The following is an 18,064-nucleotide window of genomic DNA, read 5'->3' as shown; positions in this document are numbered from 1 at the left end:
GGTTCCTGATGATTTCTTGGAAGCTGAGTTAGTGGAAAGCATGTTTATTTATAGGTTATTAGCAAATGAATTCTCAGAGAAGAGGAAGTATAATACTGAAGTAGTCTGCCCTTGTAAGGATGGTGTTGCTCTCTCTGATGATCAAAGGCTCTGTATCTCATCCAAACTTTGTAGAGGCTAACTTTTAATTAAAGAAAAGAAAAAGAAAAATAATAAAAGACAAGCCATCATGTTGTGAAGAGCCAGATGCAACTCATTCTACCTGTTGCAACAGTACCCACTGTTCCTATGATAAAGGTAAACAGAGCAGACAACTCTTAATACACTTCCTTCTTCATGCCTTCTAGACTTCTCAAAACACACAGCAGTGCCAAGTTCATGGCCATGCAGTGCTGCATTTGCATGGGGCCACCAAGAGAGATGTAGGCAAACAGCAGGGCATTGAGAACTAGTTTCCAGCATTCCTGGAAATATACACTGGCTGCATTGTGTGTTGCCAAGTGGAGCACAGCCAGCCTTGTCCAGGCTCCTCTGTTTTCCAAGGAGTTGCATTTAGATGTTTAATTGTTTGTACACCTTCTTGACGGATTCCTCTTGGCATGTAGAGACCGAAATGTCTCTCCTGACTGTTTTGAAGGCAAACGGATAGGATTTTATGCTATTATTTAACATAGTAACTCCACTTTGCTATGTTGCCAATCTATCATTGTAAGGTTGCAAGTTCAGGCGCTCGTCACCAAGGTGCATGACACGTTTCAAATGGTGGGAAATAGAAAATTAGAAACATCCTTCGATTCAATAGGGAAACAACTGAGTGCAACTCTGAAGTTGTTAAATTAACCCTTCAAAATACCATTTAATGGTACTTTTTAAAAAAAAAATCCGCTGACTTGAAATAACTAACTAGAACTTCTTCCTTCCTATTATTTAGGTGATTTCAAAAATATTTGTGCCTTCAGACTAGGAGTGTGGATGGTACTTTGCAAGTACCATCTCAAGTATTTCCCTAGGGAAGAAGTTTTGGAACTCTTATCTTGCCATTTAGGAACCCTCTCCCCTTTGACTGAAGAGCAGATTTAAACAGGTGTTATGGAAAAAAAAAAAAAAAAAAAAAGAAATCGAGACCTCAATTTTCTGGTAAGCTTTGATGTCTAGTAGGCTACCTGTAAAGGACTTGATGAAAGACAATTCTAATTCCTATGTTTAAGATCTGGTGAAACTATCTTCTTCCCTGACTTCTTAATTTGTTGTTGTAGGAATATAATAAATCAGACGTGGTGCTGTAGAGATGGTGCCTTTGATATAGCAATGCAGCTAGTGTAAAGGCAGATGGGGCAGAGCCAGAACACAGATTGCAGTTGTATCACTTCAGCAATAGCTTTCACTTCAGGAATGAAGTTCTGGTTTTGGCTGTGATAGAGTTAATTTTCCTCACAGTAGCTGGTATGGGACTATGTTTTGGATTTGTGCTGAAAACAGTGTTGATAATACAGGGATGTTTTTGTTATTGCTGAGCAGTGCTTACAAAGAGTCAAGGCCTTTGCTGCCTTTTTTATCACCCTCCCAGCAAGTAGGCTGGAGGCACACAAGAAGTTGGGAGGCAACCATCTGGGACTGCTGACCCCAATAGACCCAAGGGATAGCCTGTACTCTCTGATATCAGTATATAAAGCCAGGGGCAGAAGAAAGACTGCAAAGATGTCTGGATGTTTGTCTGCCCAAATAATTGTCTGTGGTGATGAGGTCTTACTCTCCTGGAGATGGCTAAACACCCATCTACTCATGGGAATCAAAAAATTCTTTGTTTTGCTTTCTTTGTGTGCACAGCATCTGCCTTCCCTATTAAACTATGTTTTATCAAATCCCAAAAGTTTTCTCACTTTTTTGATAGCACCATCCTGCTGGTGCTGGAGTGAGCAAGTGGCTGTGTGGTACTTAGTGGCTGGGTAGGGTTAAACCATGACATTGCCAAGACCAGTGCTACTTTAAAAAAGGATAGTGATCAACTTGTACACATGGATACACAAGGGCCTACAATCTAACAGCTCATCCCTGCGCAAGGGACCATGACTGCATGTGGGTATTTGCATGCATGTTGTTTGTGGCCATTCTCCAGGGATACCCTTGTCCATGCCCATTCTGCAGGCATTTCCAGTATATCACCACCCTTTGTTAAGTGGATGTCAGCATTTATTTGCTTAATAGATTAAGCTCTTGGAGGAAGATGTTTCACATGCAAGTGTTTCAGGACCTGCATCTGTGGGTCTTTGATGGAGTGCAAGTCAGATATTTTGCCCTTGACCATGTTTGCATGTCTGTGCATTGGCACTCTGAAAGTCCTACAAGGAGCTGTTTCTTGCAGACCAAAGGGTTGCTCATGCATTAATCTCCTCGTGGGTGGTCTAGCATACACACACGGAGTCTGCTGGGTATTTTGTGGCTCCACCCATGCAGCAACCACAGCATTATTCAGCCTTAGGCTGGAGGGCAGATCACGGTGTCTGGTGTCAAAGTAAAGGGGCTTAAAATTGGGAACAAATCTTAAAAGAGTTTATAGAACATTTCATATGCAATATAAAACAGAGGCTAAGGAATAGAGAAAATAATTTAATTTCAGGTATCTGGAACTTCTTACCATGAAAGGAAAATAGCTGAGTTAGAGAAAAACGAAGTGCTTCTCATTATGTGTCTATAAACAACAGTTTTGCTGAAGAGTAGCCTCTCTTGCCTTTAAGAAATCTGTTTTTCCTCAGAAGGCCTCTGACACCAAGCCCTAGTGCTTAAAGAGAGGGTTTATGTATGCACAAAAAGCTTTGTAGCATTTATCTATGTTAAAATCCTTGCTTGCCTATGCAGCTAAGAGGTAGAGTTTTCAATTACTTTTTTATGACTCCTAAGCCATTTGCTCAAATTCATATGACATCTGCCATCTGCCATGATCTCTAACAAGTTTAATAGCCTGGTCACTTTACATAAAGAAATCACATTTAAAAGAGTGAAGACATTTTGCTCTGACACCTTAGAGGGGAATTTCTATGGTCACCTACTAAAGTGTTTTCTCAAATACTGAAACTTTCTTTCCTGCCCCCCAAAAGCAGATTATGTAAACCCTATAATTTTTTTTTTCAAGTACAAATTTATTTATTTTTAGTAATACAGGTCAAAGGTCTTCCAATTTCATGTGTCACTGAAGCCAAAATGACTGGTTGAAGGGAAAGAGTCTGCTCTGTGATACAAGAGGGTAAGGAAGTAATGAGAACAAAGAAAAGCAGCATAGACAAGGCTTAAGCTCACACCCTGACTGATTTGCCTTTTGAACAGATCCTGTAACTACAAAGAAGGTTATAAGAGAACAGCCTGAAGTTGTTTTATGTGCTAGACAGTAGTGGTCAGTGTACTTCTGTGTAGATGGATGGATGAAGGCAAATAGAGGGTAAGAGAAAATCTCCAAAGGGACAACTTACATTTCTCACTGATCAAAATCGCAAACATGGAATCATAGAATCACAGAACATGCTGAGTTGGAAGGGAACCATCAAGATCCTTGAGTTCAACTCATGGCTCTTTGCAGGACACCCCTAGAGTCACACACTTCTTGAATGCTATCAGTGCTGAGACCACTCCCCTCGGGAGCCTGTTCCAGTGCCCAACCACCCTCTAGATGAAGAACTTTTACCTGATACCCAACTTAAACCTTCATGACACAGCTTCAGGCCATTCCCTCGGGTCCTGTCACTAGTTATCAAAGAGAAGAGATCAGTTTCTGGCCCTCCTCTTCCCCTCCTGAGGAAGTTGTAACTGCAGTGAGGTCACCCCTCAGTCTCTTCTCCAGGCTGAACAGACCAAGTGACCTCAGTTACTCCTCAAACAGCTTTGCCTCCACACCCTTCACCATCCTTTAAGTCTGGATGTACGCAGTTGTTTGCTGATGCTTCAGTTTAGCTTTCACATTAAAAGTACTGGATATTTTTATCAGCTGTTTAGGAGCCACTAATCACTGCAAATTAAACAAAATGAGATGCTAATTATTAAAGTTGAAAGATGGAAGAGATCCATTAGGCTATCTCAAATGGCTAGAGTTCATCCTGCCAGTACATTTCCAGAACTGTCTCCAATACAGTTATAAATGACCAGACAATGAGATAATGTCTGTTCAGCAAGTCACTACAGAATACACAAACACAACACCAACACCCACGCAGATGCTGTGGCAGCACAATACCAAGCATGTTGACAACTTGAAAAAAAGCTATCATCAAGAAAGTGTCATCATTAAAGAGAGTTTGGGGCCCTTCTCAGGACATGGGTGAGATGTAGGAAAGGGCCATTGCTTTGGCCTCTGTACAATATGGCAAGAAACATTCTCAACCCAATTTCTACTTCATTAATGCAGATAGCAATGAGAGTGATTAGGAATCAAGTGGACTCACATCAGCAGAGTACTTCACTTCCTGATTTTTCATCACCAGAATTTTTGTATTATCTGCATAGTGCACAGCTTGGCCAGCCTGCACTACAAGAGCTGTGGCTGAGCCTAGGACACAAACCTATGCTGAAAAAGGAGTTGAAAGTGATGCTTACTTGGAGGTTACCTTGTGTGCTGTTTAACAGTGTTGGATAGGTCAATATATAGCTAATCCTTTTGTTTCTGAGAGATTAACAACCCATTGGTCAAAAGTTTCAGGGAAGGTAATTCTCCAGATTTTGTTCATAATGTTTGGACGCAGCAAAATTTCTCTTTCAGTTTGTCTTTCAGTGTGTCTAAGGGGAGGACAATGGCAACATGGGTTTTATCAGTAGAAACAATTGCAGCTTCAACAAGACCACATTCTCACATGGACTAGAGATTATTCAACAGTTTCAAGATGTTCCTGTTGTGCAACAAGATGTACTTACGTGCATTTTAGTTTTTTTTCTGGGAATTTATGCTGCAAATCCTCACCTGCAAAAAGTAAATTGTATTCCTATTTCTTCCCAGGAACAGTATGGCTGTCATATTACCAGTAACAGGAAATTGTGGCAAGGCAGTAGAGAAATCAGAATTTAGATTATTTTTATCCACGTCTAGATAGGCAAGTTGCTGTCAGAGACAGTTAAACCCCCAAGAAGGTGGCTAACTCAATCTGAAGGTACTAACTAGAGAAAAGCTAGCTCTCCATGTGGTGGGAATTAGTCTCAAAGAGAGTATTCGAAACTTGCACTACCATCAAAAATAAAGACAAAGTAAAAGGATTGCTTCCTTCCTTTGCAGTTCCCTCATGGGAAACCTGCTGCGGGGTATATGCTGTAAAATAGCCCAATGTACAGGGTTTATCCAGGCAGCTGAAGATCCATTAATTTTACACGTACCAAAATTTCCTCTTGTGAACTTTCTGGTGCACTCTCTCCACTTTTTTCCTATTTTTTTTTTCTTCACAATGGAGTTCATAGCTGATTGACCTGTATCATAGGATTGGCTCAAGCTATATGATTTTTTTTATCCAGGCACTTTGGAGCATGCAAGGGTCATTGTTTTTATTTAACTTCATTTAATTTCATTTGAACTCTTTATTCCAAATATAACTTTGAACTTTGGGGAGTTGATGAGGAAGAGAAGAAAGGAGAGTGTTTTTGTCAATTCAGTTTAGGTGCTCCTTGTAACCAGGACCCAGAATAGTGCTGCTCTGCATTACAGCCACACAGATTTAATTTGAAATTAAACAGAGGGCTAGAGCTTCTCATGTAATTTTCAAATGAAAACCAGGTGTTTCCAAGTCAGAAGTGCCATGCAAACACTATATGCTGTTTTTTCTAGAAAGGTTAAAAAGCTACAAACATCAGAAGAAAATTATCTTGCTGATCAGTCCTTGAAACAAAGAAAATAGAAAAATAAGGACTCTGGGTTTTATTCTTTGTAAATCAGGGTTTGGGAGTAATCTGTGTCTGCTTAAAAAAATGGACATACTTGCTACTTAGTATCGTCTCATTCTGGGCAGTTTATCTCAAATCTGATTTTGAGAAATAAACAGTTATAAAGCTCTTCAGGCCTAACAGTTTTTCAAGATGTTGCTCTGTATAAGTACTACACATAGTGGATGCCTACGCAACTGAGAGTGTCATAAAGAAAATTCCCATATCCAGTAGGAAGAAGACCATCATTCTCTGAATAATATGAAAAAGTGACTTTCACTTACATCACTAGGTATCAGGCCTCTTTAATGAGGTCTAGGGAAATAGTTAAACAACCACAGATGAAACTAAGAATATGTGTGTGGAACATGAAGACTGAAGTCTGAAAATGAAATTGGGTTCTTAACAGTAAACAGTATCTCCCAAATATTGCAACATGACAATAAAATTGCTGTCTCCTCGATATTAAATGGATATTTCTAGGGGCAAATATATCCTGAATGGTTAATCAAGAGCACATTATGAAAGCAGTAAGATTAAATAACAAAGCAAAACAGAGTTTAATGTCTTTAATAGACATTCTTTTGTGATCAAATTACTTGGAGGATCAGACTTCCATGACATTCTATACAGTGCTGATGTTTCAGTGTCCCAGATGACATACTCTGTTTGATACACTAGAAAGTGTAATCTTGGATCCTCACAATTCATCTAAAAAATTCAACAGCAACAGAATATTCAACTAAAGCTGCATGGATGTAAGTCCTTTAACATGAAACAGAAGAACATGAAATGATGAACAAAAGTTTCACCTGAGTAGTTCCAGTCCCACAGGTTAGTGGTTACTTTGTCCTCTAAATATCAGTATTTTGGGGTGGTGTTTTTCTTCTGGTTTTGTATTTTGAAGTCAGCATTCAGTCAGTCAAAGGGTTTTCATTCATGGCAGTCTTGTACAGAATTGAACAATTATAAAGGCCAGGCTGGACCTGACATAATGGGTGGCATCCCTGCCCATGGCCAGGGGGTTGAAACTGGATGATCTTTAAAGTCCTTGCCAATCCAAAGCATTCTATGATTCTGTGATTAAAGGAAGTGGAATTAATCTGATTAGCAAGGGAATATAATCTTCAGCACTCAATGAGGTATTCTTACTTTTCACCAATGATGATTTATTCAAATTACTCTCTTCTACTGAAGGACTGCAGCCACAGTTATAGAAATACTGAAGATTGTTCTCCACATCCCAGTCAGCTTTATTCAAAGGTGGATGAGAAACTGGCTAAATGGCTAAGTGATATTTACTGTGACATCATTCATCAAATAGCCATTTTTAATTAAGACAAAAGAGGCTGCCTGAAAGGAGAAAAATAATGGAGCTTCAAACCAAGCAGAATGGGGGCCTCAGTGTGATGAGAACTGCTAATTAGTACATTCCTATGCAATGCCACCAGAAATTAATTTCTCTTTGCACCTTCAAAATAACTGATTCGCTTAGGAAGTTGCTACATGACTTTCTAGAAACATTTTATTGTACAGAGACCCAGAAGATAAGGTAACAAGCCTTGAAGTAATATTTTAATAGCAGGGAACAAAGACATATAAATATTGCCCCATTTTATCAAATTGTTTGTCCCTGTCTACACTAAATTGGGTATTTTTAAGGTCAGATCAGTATTTTCCACACTGAAGGAAAACAAGCGCTCTTCATAATGAATAATGTTTGCTACCACTGAAGGGCACTAAAAATATCTGCATTGATAAAGCACTCCTAAAGGAGAAAAAATATCTGCATTTCCCCTCTCCTCTTGGAAGAGGTTGCTGTTGAATGTTATTCAGCATCTAGCTTTACACAGTCATTAATATAAGTATACAGAACTCCAGAGTTTTCTAGTAATAATTTTGTTCTGTTATTACATGGCCTTCTCCTCCACAGAGTGGTGAAAAGACAACAACAGAAAAGCAAATAAATGTTGGGATTGATCCCACCTCTAACAAAAATGTAAAGACAGTACACATTTGCTCCTACATTGTTCTCTGTTCTTCCCTAGTTTCAGTTCTCTCTTCCCTCTTCTTTGACTAGATCCAGATTCCTCTCAATAAATTTAGTTTTGATCCTTTCTAAAAATTCTGCTTTGGTTCACAAACAACTAATTTGTGAGCAAATATGTTAGACATTCCCCCAGAGCTATCTATGAATATTCCCTAGCTATATCCACGACGAAAAGCATAAGAAGAATGTGATTCCTGAAAAAATGGCATTTATAATGAATAAATTATTTTTATAGCACTATCTCGGGCTGATTTCTGGATGGAAAATTGATTATGAGGTGAAGTGAAAGTGTTTTCAGTCAGCCACAGTACTAACAACAGGTTGAATAAATTATGTACTTTGAGTAAATGTAGGTGATATGACTCCCAATCTAGATCCTAAGTGCATTATCACTTAAGCCATGTGGCACTTTTTGAGCTACACTTGAAATATTTTACTTCAGTGGTTTGAAGCATCTGCTTAAACTATCTTGGTTCTTTGTTGTGGTGGGTTGTTCAGACACATTTCCAGAAGAGCCCAGACATGTCTGTTTCCTTTAACAGTTGTGGGTTTTTTATGGTTATTATGTGGTTTATTGTGGAAAATTCTCTTTGTTTCTGTGCTTCTCTGTGAGTGTCTAACTAACAACACCTAACTGCTTTAATAGGAAAACACCTCTGCCTTTATCAGTAGGGATTAAGTTATACTAGCCACTTATGTTTCCCTTTTGCAATCTTAAGCCTATTTCTGTTGTTGACAAAATTTACTTTTCTTTGTGCATCATGGATAAGCATCAGTCTATAACCATGTACTGCAGGTACCAGCAAAAAACTATTCTTCATCCATAGGATAAATGCCTAGGTTTTATAAGCAGTCTAATAAATAGAAACTCTGCAATAAAGCCAAACGATAGTTTTTTTTATTTGGACTTTAATACAGTCAGTTCTGCTGGAGGGGAGATAGAGCTGTCATCTATATGGGTAATCTTAAATTTCAAGGATAACTTTATATATCATGTAAAAACATAATACATGTTGGGACCAAACACATACACAGAAAGTCATCTAGCGTAAACTATGGTAGCAGTACCAACTTCAATAGAGTGTTTTACTTTCATAATCTTCTGAACTGGTCCAACAGTGATGGTTTTAAACACAGGCACAGCAAGGTTCAGGTTAAGACTGATGGAAAATTCAAAAGGACCATGGCTCTACCCTATGATATGTTTATTTATCAGACCTGAGAGAGAGGGTGAATTTTGCATTCTGGCATCTCTTGCAGCACCTAAAATCTGAAAAAGTGGTAAGCATTACTCCTCAGACATCTACCCTGCTTCCTGTTTATGTCCTGACTTTTCTTATCCTTTTATTTTCTCCCTGAGGCAAAAAGTAATCCTGTTTCTCATCTACAGCCAGCAAAGGTTTGTTCCTCTTGCTGAAAAGCTGTCAGCTGGTTCTGATTAAGAATGACCTATCGGGTAATAAGACAAGCCTTCTGACTTGTGTAAACTCTCAGAATAACCTTGCCAAGTAAAAAACCTGTGTTACCCTAAGCCAATGAGAGTTTTCTCCGTTTTATTAGGGCCAAGACACAGTTTAAGTATCTGTTGTCCATATTTATCCCATAATTGAAAACTAATTTTCTGTAAGCAGCAAAATTGATGTTTCTTTCCACAGAAGAGAAATAATCCATCCTATTTAAAATTGCATAATATCTTGTTGTTTGGACAACAAGGACAGCAGTGTTCGCTGGTATTTTCAAGCATGTGTACTAAAAGAGGATCTTTGTCTGAATGGTAAGGAAAAGTTCAATACAAAAGTCATGGTATTCCATTAGCCAGAGCAAATTTGGAAAACTCACTTTGTAATTGGGATATACTTCCTTAACAGTCAGAACAACATTAAACTAGCAGTCTCTGAGAACTTCAAAAGGATGCCTTCAAAGTTTTGTAAGCCAAAATTTTCAAAAAGTAGTAAAATATTTATACCAGCGAGGATATTCTGAATTTGAACAGTAGATATGTAAAGATGAAGTAAAATGCAGAGAACTTTACAGCTTTGCAGTTTCTGGAAACAGGGAAATATGTAACTGAAACAGTCAGGAAGAGCTTACTGCAGAGGTGATAATTCCAATTAAAAATACATATTTGTTACTTCTTTTCATACTGAGCAGCTTTGAAAATTATTTGCTACATCACATTAACCACAGTGTATCTGTTACTATTCTAAAATGAATCAGTAGAAATTTTCTAGTGGTCTCAAGCAATGAGAAAAGCTGTCATTCAGAGCCATATCAAAAAACAAGTGAGAGATATTAAAAAAAGCATTTAAATTACTTTTAGAAAAATAACAGAATGGAATGAAATTGAATACAATACAGTAGAACAATTACATCTGGAAGAGACATAACAAAAATCATGCAGTCCAACTGCCTAACCCTTTCTGGGGTGATGACAAGCTTAAGAGGGTGTTGTCTCAATGTCTCAAATAGTGGCACACCTGGGGTATTGAGCACTTCTCTAGGAAACCCTTTCCAGTATTTCACCCCCACGCTCTGTGAAGAAATGTTTCCTAATATCAAGTCTAAACCTTATCTGGTGAAGTTTTGAATCATTTCTATGTATTTTGTCACTGGGTATCAGGTAAAAGTGCTCAGCACCTCCCTCTCTCCTTCCTCTCTTCAGGAAGCTGAGGAGAGCAATGAGGCCACCCATTAGCTTCATTTTTTCCAAATCAGGCAAAACCAGAGCCTTTAACTGCTCGTTATAGGTCACAAAATATCAATTCACATTTAGAGTAAGTTAGCTTACACTTAAATTCTTTTCCTAGGAAATCATATACACAATTTATATACGATATAAATATACATATATACAATATACAATTTATAGAGTAAAAGACATTATAAATTTAGATTAGTTACTTGATACGAACTCCTCACTTCTGTAAGCAGTGAGTTTCTATTGAAGTCTTTTATGATGTAGAAATTTTTCAAGTAATTTAACTTCAGCCTTATGAGTCAGAACACCACCAATGAGACACATGTCAAATTTCATGAGAAATATCTTGCTATGTAATCAAATGATAAATGAGCTTTTAATTTTAGAATCATGCTGATACAAGTTATAAAGACTTGTATTTTCTATAAACTTCCTCAGGACTGTTAATGAGGCTCAAACATACTAATACCTACAGCATGGAAAATAAACCACATATTTAAGGTGAAGAGTCCTCTTCTGGCCAGATAGCATGCAAGCATTCACACGCTGTGCTTTTGGCTCCAGCAGCCCCACTCATTGGCACTCAGTCAACATCAGTATCAGCAAAGACAGGTTTACAACCAGACAGGAGAAAAGCTGGAACACTTTGTTCTGCACATTCAACAGGAAGTGCTTTATTTTCTCCTATGTACTTGAAACAGCATTTCTCCTGATTCATTTTTTTCAAGGAAAGTAATACAAGAGAGATGGCAACAGCATTTTCTGCAGCCTAACAGCACCCTACTGCCTAACAGCTGTGCCCGCTGGAAACCAAGATCCTGCAGGTTGAAGTTTTACTGCATAACTTTTTGTCAGCACAGGATCATTCCAACCAGCCTATCTACAGAAACATCTGCAGTTTTTTTAAGTCACTTGTGACTGGAGACCACAACAGGGTGTATGTGAAACATCAGTACATTTGATAAAGAGTTTGAAGAGCCAATGATCGCATCTCTTCTCTGACAGAACCCACAGGCCCACAGTGTGAAGTCTCTCACAGCTATCTTTAAAGGCAGGACAGCACAGATCTGTCTGCCTCAAACAGAGAAACACAGGTACTGGGTACATGGACTACTTACATGAGTTACTCTTCATGTGTAACTCTTCAGCGCAGTTCCACAATGTGGGGAGGACAATGGGGGAAGGAAAGGCAAGGCTGTTCTTCAGTTGTCAGCCAAATATGTGGACTTTTAGGAAACTGAGAAATATAACTTAGCTTTTCAAGTGATACTTCCAGCTTATGATACTCTAAGGGAGAAAAAAAGTAATGTTAAGCAAAAGAATCTAAGAACATCTTCAAAGACTTAAAATCAAGCAATGTTTTGGTGGAATCATGGCTTCAAGGATTGATAAACAGACTGACTCAGCCCAAGTTACTGTGAGTTTCTTGCTACCTCTGATCCTTAAACTCAAAATTGCATGTTGTCATATGTCCATTTACAAGCCTGCCTACTTCTTCCTCACTTGGAATGTTCTTTGTCTCACAAAGAGTACTTCTTGCCAGTCTCAGTGCATATCAGTGCAAGAAAAACTATACAGACAACAGAACAGTGGAAAAATGCCTTTTTCACCTTGTACTCTGTCATTACCCAGCTGAGACAGGAGAAACCCAGCATTGTCATATGGATCTGAATTAAATGACATGGGTTTACCTCTAATGCTTAGAAAGCAGGAGGGCTGGAAGCAGGTGAGAAAATCACAAAGGTCAAGAAATGAGATCTAAAAATAGCTTTCTATGGGGAGAGTCATTCACAGGGGACTCCATCATACATTTAGTCATGGATATAATGCATAGAATAAAGGAAAATCAATTGACAGGCCATGTGGCAGCATAACTATTCAGACAGTTAAGTTTTGATAAAATCAAACAGGGTAATTCTCTAGATCTCACCTCACAGGCTTTAACTGTATATTCTTTCAAAGTTATCCTGCATACTGTTTGTTGGAAGTATTTCTCCAAGTAGATAAAAGCACGGCTGTCAAGCACCACCATGTGGTATTTGACTCTCAATCAACATAAAACCTATTATGCAGAATGATTTGTGCTTAATAAGTCAATGACATAATGTTTGAATCTATGGTTTCTGCAACACATGCCCCTCTAGGCCATCAGACGCATGAAAATTCTTTACTCCTTGTTCTCAATACTTTATTTTATCTAAAATCTTACGATTGCCTGGGACATAAAATGGAAGCAGTTTATGCAAAATAGGATGCATATGTCCCATACTGTAAGATGAGGGAAGGTCTTTCTGTCTCCAAGATAAACTGATGACAGGTCTGTGGATTGCAAATGTAATGCACTATTTCATCCATCCAAGACTTTTTCCACGTGTTTATGAGTGTCTTAAGGAAAGAGGGGCTCAAACAAGCAATTTCTCATCTAGTGATGTCATCTCATCTGGAAATGTCATCTACCCAAACCCAGGTCATCACAAGGAACTTTGCGAGAAGAAGAAAGGCTGAAGAGAGAGAGCAGGAATGGAACTCTTATATATTTTTATTTCTCACAAGATCCTGACCTCCAATAGTCTTAGAAATGAAGCGCTAGATGCCTTATCATGCATACTCCTCTTAAATGCAATTTGCACAACATGTTGTACTGTCCCTCCTTCAGTCTTCAATTTCACTTTCACCTATTAAGACTTACCTTTTCTCCTTTGATCAGTTCCAATTTCTTCTCCTGCCAAGTCAAAGTCATCCACCCTTCAAATCTCTTTATTCCTTGTCAAGTTGCAAATATATTTTTTATGTGAAGCTGGATCTCTGCCCCTACTATTCCACTTCAAAACTCAGAACATTAATTTTGCTTCTCTCCTGATATTTTCCAACAGTCTCTCTCTCTCTTGACATACAAACAGATGTTTAGCTGCTATAGCCTTTATATTCAAAGCACTTTCCTTCTCTGAACAACCTGGTTTCAATAGCAGGGTCAGAGCCAGAAGCAATTTCCTCATATCTTCCACAGGTCCAGCTGTAGTTGGAGTCTGTTGAGGACAAACGGATTAGTTTTGGCTAAAAGAGTAGTATTAGAGTCTGGACAAGCCCACTAGATTTCCTGTGACAAGGTTTCCTTAGTTCCAAAGCCTGCCTTCTATAAAGGTTAACTTCCTTCTCAAGGTCACAGCAGTGTTATACCATGACAAATTTCTGGTTTTTAACACAGGATAGTGTTAGGATAGGATTAAAATTTCTTCTTTTGCAATTTCTCCTTTCATCCTTTTTTCAGGCTATGGCTAAGGCTAAAGAAACTTCCCTTTGGGAACAGGTCCAGTTCTCTCTTCTCCAGTACCCTGAACTGGGCTTCCTAATACCTCCTTGATCCCAAGCAAAGTTTAAACTTGAAGTTTATCTCAGAGCATTGGAACAAGCTGTCAATTAAAGCTGGCTTCCAAATCCATGGTTCACCAGGAAAGAACACAAAGTAAATTTCACTAATGCTTGAGTCATATGAATTATGCCATGGGTACAAGGACTGAACAATCTTCTTTCTGAATATATTGGCCCAAATATACTGTAGGCTATGAATACTTTTCAGTGTCTTGATTCTCTGCAAATGCAGAGATTACTGAGAAAGAGGTAATGAAGCAAGCCAAGAGCTTTCCCATATGGTCTCCCAACAAAGTCCTGCTGCTCTTTGGCCTTTAGGTGCTAGGAAACAAATTAAGTGCAAGTTTCTCTCTAAGTCTGATTTTCTTGCTTTTTATCATTTGAAAAGAAACTTCAAGGTATATTTTTGAAATACTAGGAAAACAGGAAATTGTATAGTATAGATTGAAGCAATGAAAAGAAATGAAAATTATTATAACTATGAGACACTTCCAGAGCCCATGGATTACCATACTGGCTATTTTGGCTGAGACAATGAGAGTAGGCATTTTCAAAAAATTAAGCAGCCGAAAGCGCAAATACATTTTAGCTAAGACAATGTTGATTTTACAACCACAACAGCTTGTGAGTTTTATGAGACAAAAGGAAAATCCTTTAAAAATACTCCTTTCACATCTGAAAGAACAAGCATATCAGTTTTGAGTAATTTTGGGAATAATAAATTATACAGACAGCTCCATGCAAAAGACTTGTGCTGTTTAATAATCAAGGACTCAAAGGATCAGAGCTGCTGTTTATCACAGATTCATATTTACAGCAAATACCAGGGATAGAGGTCAAAAAAGTGGAAGAGAGACTGTCCATCAGGGACCTTATCCAACAGAAAAATCTAACATAAAAGTAAAATACAGTTGCCATGTATGATATTCAAAAGAACAGCCTATTCCTTCTTTCAGTTGACACACTTCCTTTACTTAAGTAAAGCAAATTAACAAATAAAAAACTACTAAAAACTGAATCATATGGTCTTTGCACTAACTAGAATGAATGTGTCTTCCAGAGAAAAGAACAGTTTGGGTCATCAGTAACAATATTTAAAGGGTCAACATTTGCTTACTTTTCACCAGATCAGAATCATTACCCAATTTGTTCCCATTACCATGTTTACCAGCATGCAAACAGAACACTGAATTTCTATAGGAACTGGAATAGCCTCTGTTTGCCACTTATGTTGCTGCTATCTTCTCACCTAATGGTCACAGTTTGCTATTTCAAACATTGGGTTGTTCTTTGTTCATAATGCAAACGCTAACATTTGCATAATGTCCAAAAGACTTTTAACACAACTTGTGCAAATGTACTTTTGGGCTGCTATTCGTCCACATATGCAGGAGGGAATAAAAGTTTTCATCTTTATTTCCTGTTTCACTGACTCAGTTTTGAAACCGTGATTTTGCATTTGGACAACAATCTTTGCAGCTAGATTAAAGAGTTAACCAGTGGTGTGGACAGGAGACTAGGCTCTTAAAGCTGGTCTTTGGGTCTTTGCTGAGCCAGTGTTATTCTCTGGTTCTCAGTGTCACCCGTAGGTTCAGTTTTAAATGTTTTCTGAGTACATTCCAGCATGAGCCCATGACTAGGGAATTAGGGATCACTATCCTGTAACAACTTGACCCTGCTGCCCCTTGCCTGGCAGTCCTGTGAGAGAAGCTGAAAATTAACCCAGATAGTCCCCTCCTTATCCCACACAGCATGGGGCAGCAGCTGCTGGGTGAGTTTAACCTGTATGTCATGCCACTGACATAACATCCCAGCCTATGCCATGGCAGTGGCATGCCAGAGCAGGAAGCAGGTGGCACATTTCTGTAGGAAACACTGGTGCCTTGGCAAGTGCATTGCAGACAGCAAGTCTGATCATCCCAAGCATGTGGCCACATTTCCAGGCCCCCCGACCATCACTTAAAGAGGCGGTGCTATTTCTGAAGGTGCTCCTGGGCAACAGCTTGAAAAGCAAGTGTTCTGCCATATGGGGCCCTGGGCAGAGAGCCACTGCTGAAGATACGTTTGGCATGCAGGCCTACTCTTGGGGAAGAGATTAAAGAATTCTGCTATGAGAAGTGAGGAAGATGAGACACATACATGGAATCTCCTGGAGATATCTCCTGAACACACTCAAGAACTGTCTGGATACAACTGTGTGCAGTGTGTCTAGGGAGACCTTGCTTGAGCAGCGAGATTGGATGAGACCACCCACTCTGGTCCCTTTCCAACATGACCCATTCTCTGAGTCTCTAATTCTATGATAGGCTAGTAGCAGCAGACTGCATGCAAGTCTTGAGAATCAAACGTGATTTCCAGGATGAGGGGTACCAAAAACTGCTATAACACCAGAAACTGAATTATCATGAATGTGAGTGGTATAGGACATTACACTTGAGAGGTGGCTGAAGGAGAGTAAAATGATTCAGTTCATACACTCAAAAGTCTGTGTTTCACCATTCGAACCCACATGACCATGGTTTCTGTCCTTTCAGCTGTGTGCAAGAGGCCACCAGTGGGGACTAGCAGGAAAATGTTTGTGACACAGCCATGATAGCAGACAAATTTGAAAAATGGATTTTAGGGGGGCATGGAAATCATAAAAGATATGATTCTATCATAAATTTAAAAGAAAAATGCAATGATTTCTTCATTAACACCTTTACAGTAACAATAAAGGAGTAGTATCCTTAGATGTGCTTGAGTTACACTATGGATTTGTCTCTCTGCCCTGCTGTACTGAGCACTGATTTCCTTCTAAATATAGGACTTTCTTGCACAACAGCACTACTTAGTCCACAATGGGAACTGACTTGTTAAATTTTACCCAGAAATAAGATTATAATTACATTCTTAATAGCAAACAATCACAGTGGAATTAGCTGAAATTTCTACACAGGAATGAGATTATAATTATTTGTGAAATACAAAAATTAAGCAGAAGAGAAGAAAAAATTAATGGTTTACACTTAGAATCAGTGAAGCTGTGGTTCTAAACCAAAATTCTCTTGAAACTTTAGGCTCTATACTGTTTAATTGTACTGGATGATGCCTCAAAGGAAACCAATCTTTATTATTAATACCATGTTTTATGGCGTTCTAGATATATTTACAGCATACATACTAAACTGCTCTGCAGAAAAGATTGGCAATCTTGGGTTTCAGCAAGAAGAAGGAATTAGAAGTTATAAATTTATTATTTTGAGCTTTTGAATATTAATAAATAAGCTTCTCACATTCCTGGAGTTACTGAGTACATTAGTTACAGCTTGCTGTCTATAAGCTAAAAACCCTGCCATTGACCCCTTAATTAATTCCTAACTGCCAATGCAGGTATACAGTTTCTGTAGGACTTGATTACCTAGCTTAACTGTTTTCATCAAAACTTCAGTATGCTCAACCTCAACAACAAGATTAGGCAAGAATTCAGTGAAACAGCATCCAGAAGAATGACATGTAGACCATCTGTGAAACACAGAATTATCTCACTGAATTCACTCCCCTGATTAGTAAAAGAGTAGATTTCTTTCGTGGAAAGACTAATAGCATTTTGAAAAAAAAAAAAACAAACCAACCAAAAAAAAAACCCAAACCACTGAACAGAGACATTGCAACCTTTAAATATCAATATCAAGCCAAAGAGATTCTACCCACTTCAAGCCACAGGAACTTCATTTGTGGTACATTTTACAGTAACTGTCATGTGTTTTTAAAAACTGTATGACTTCCTAACATTATGTAGTGCAAGCATTGAATCAGTACAAGCTGTAGTGGATGAAGAAGAAACAAACAGTAGGCAAACAATACAAGTCTGTCTCCCAAGTATCTCACAGCAGCCCGGATGCAGCCAATCCTGATTGCAGCTCCTTTGCTTTGGAAACTGACTGCTGAGGTGGCAGGAGACCAGCACGGCCATCTTGCTCCACCAGGCTGCAGGAATCCCCACTGCTGGGAGCATCACTCTTGAGGGTGTACAGCAAGGGAAAGCAGTGCCTGAGGCATCAGCAGTCCTTTGGGAT

This window comes from Zosterops lateralis, assembly GCF_965231275.1.
Source record: "Zosterops lateralis genome assembly, chromosome: Z".
Classification (NCBI taxonomy): Eukaryota; Metazoa; Chordata; class Aves; order Passeriformes; family Zosteropidae; genus Zosterops; species Zosterops lateralis.
The sequence above is the reverse complement of the archived record's forward strand: the minus strand, read 5'-3'. Positions refer to the sequence as shown.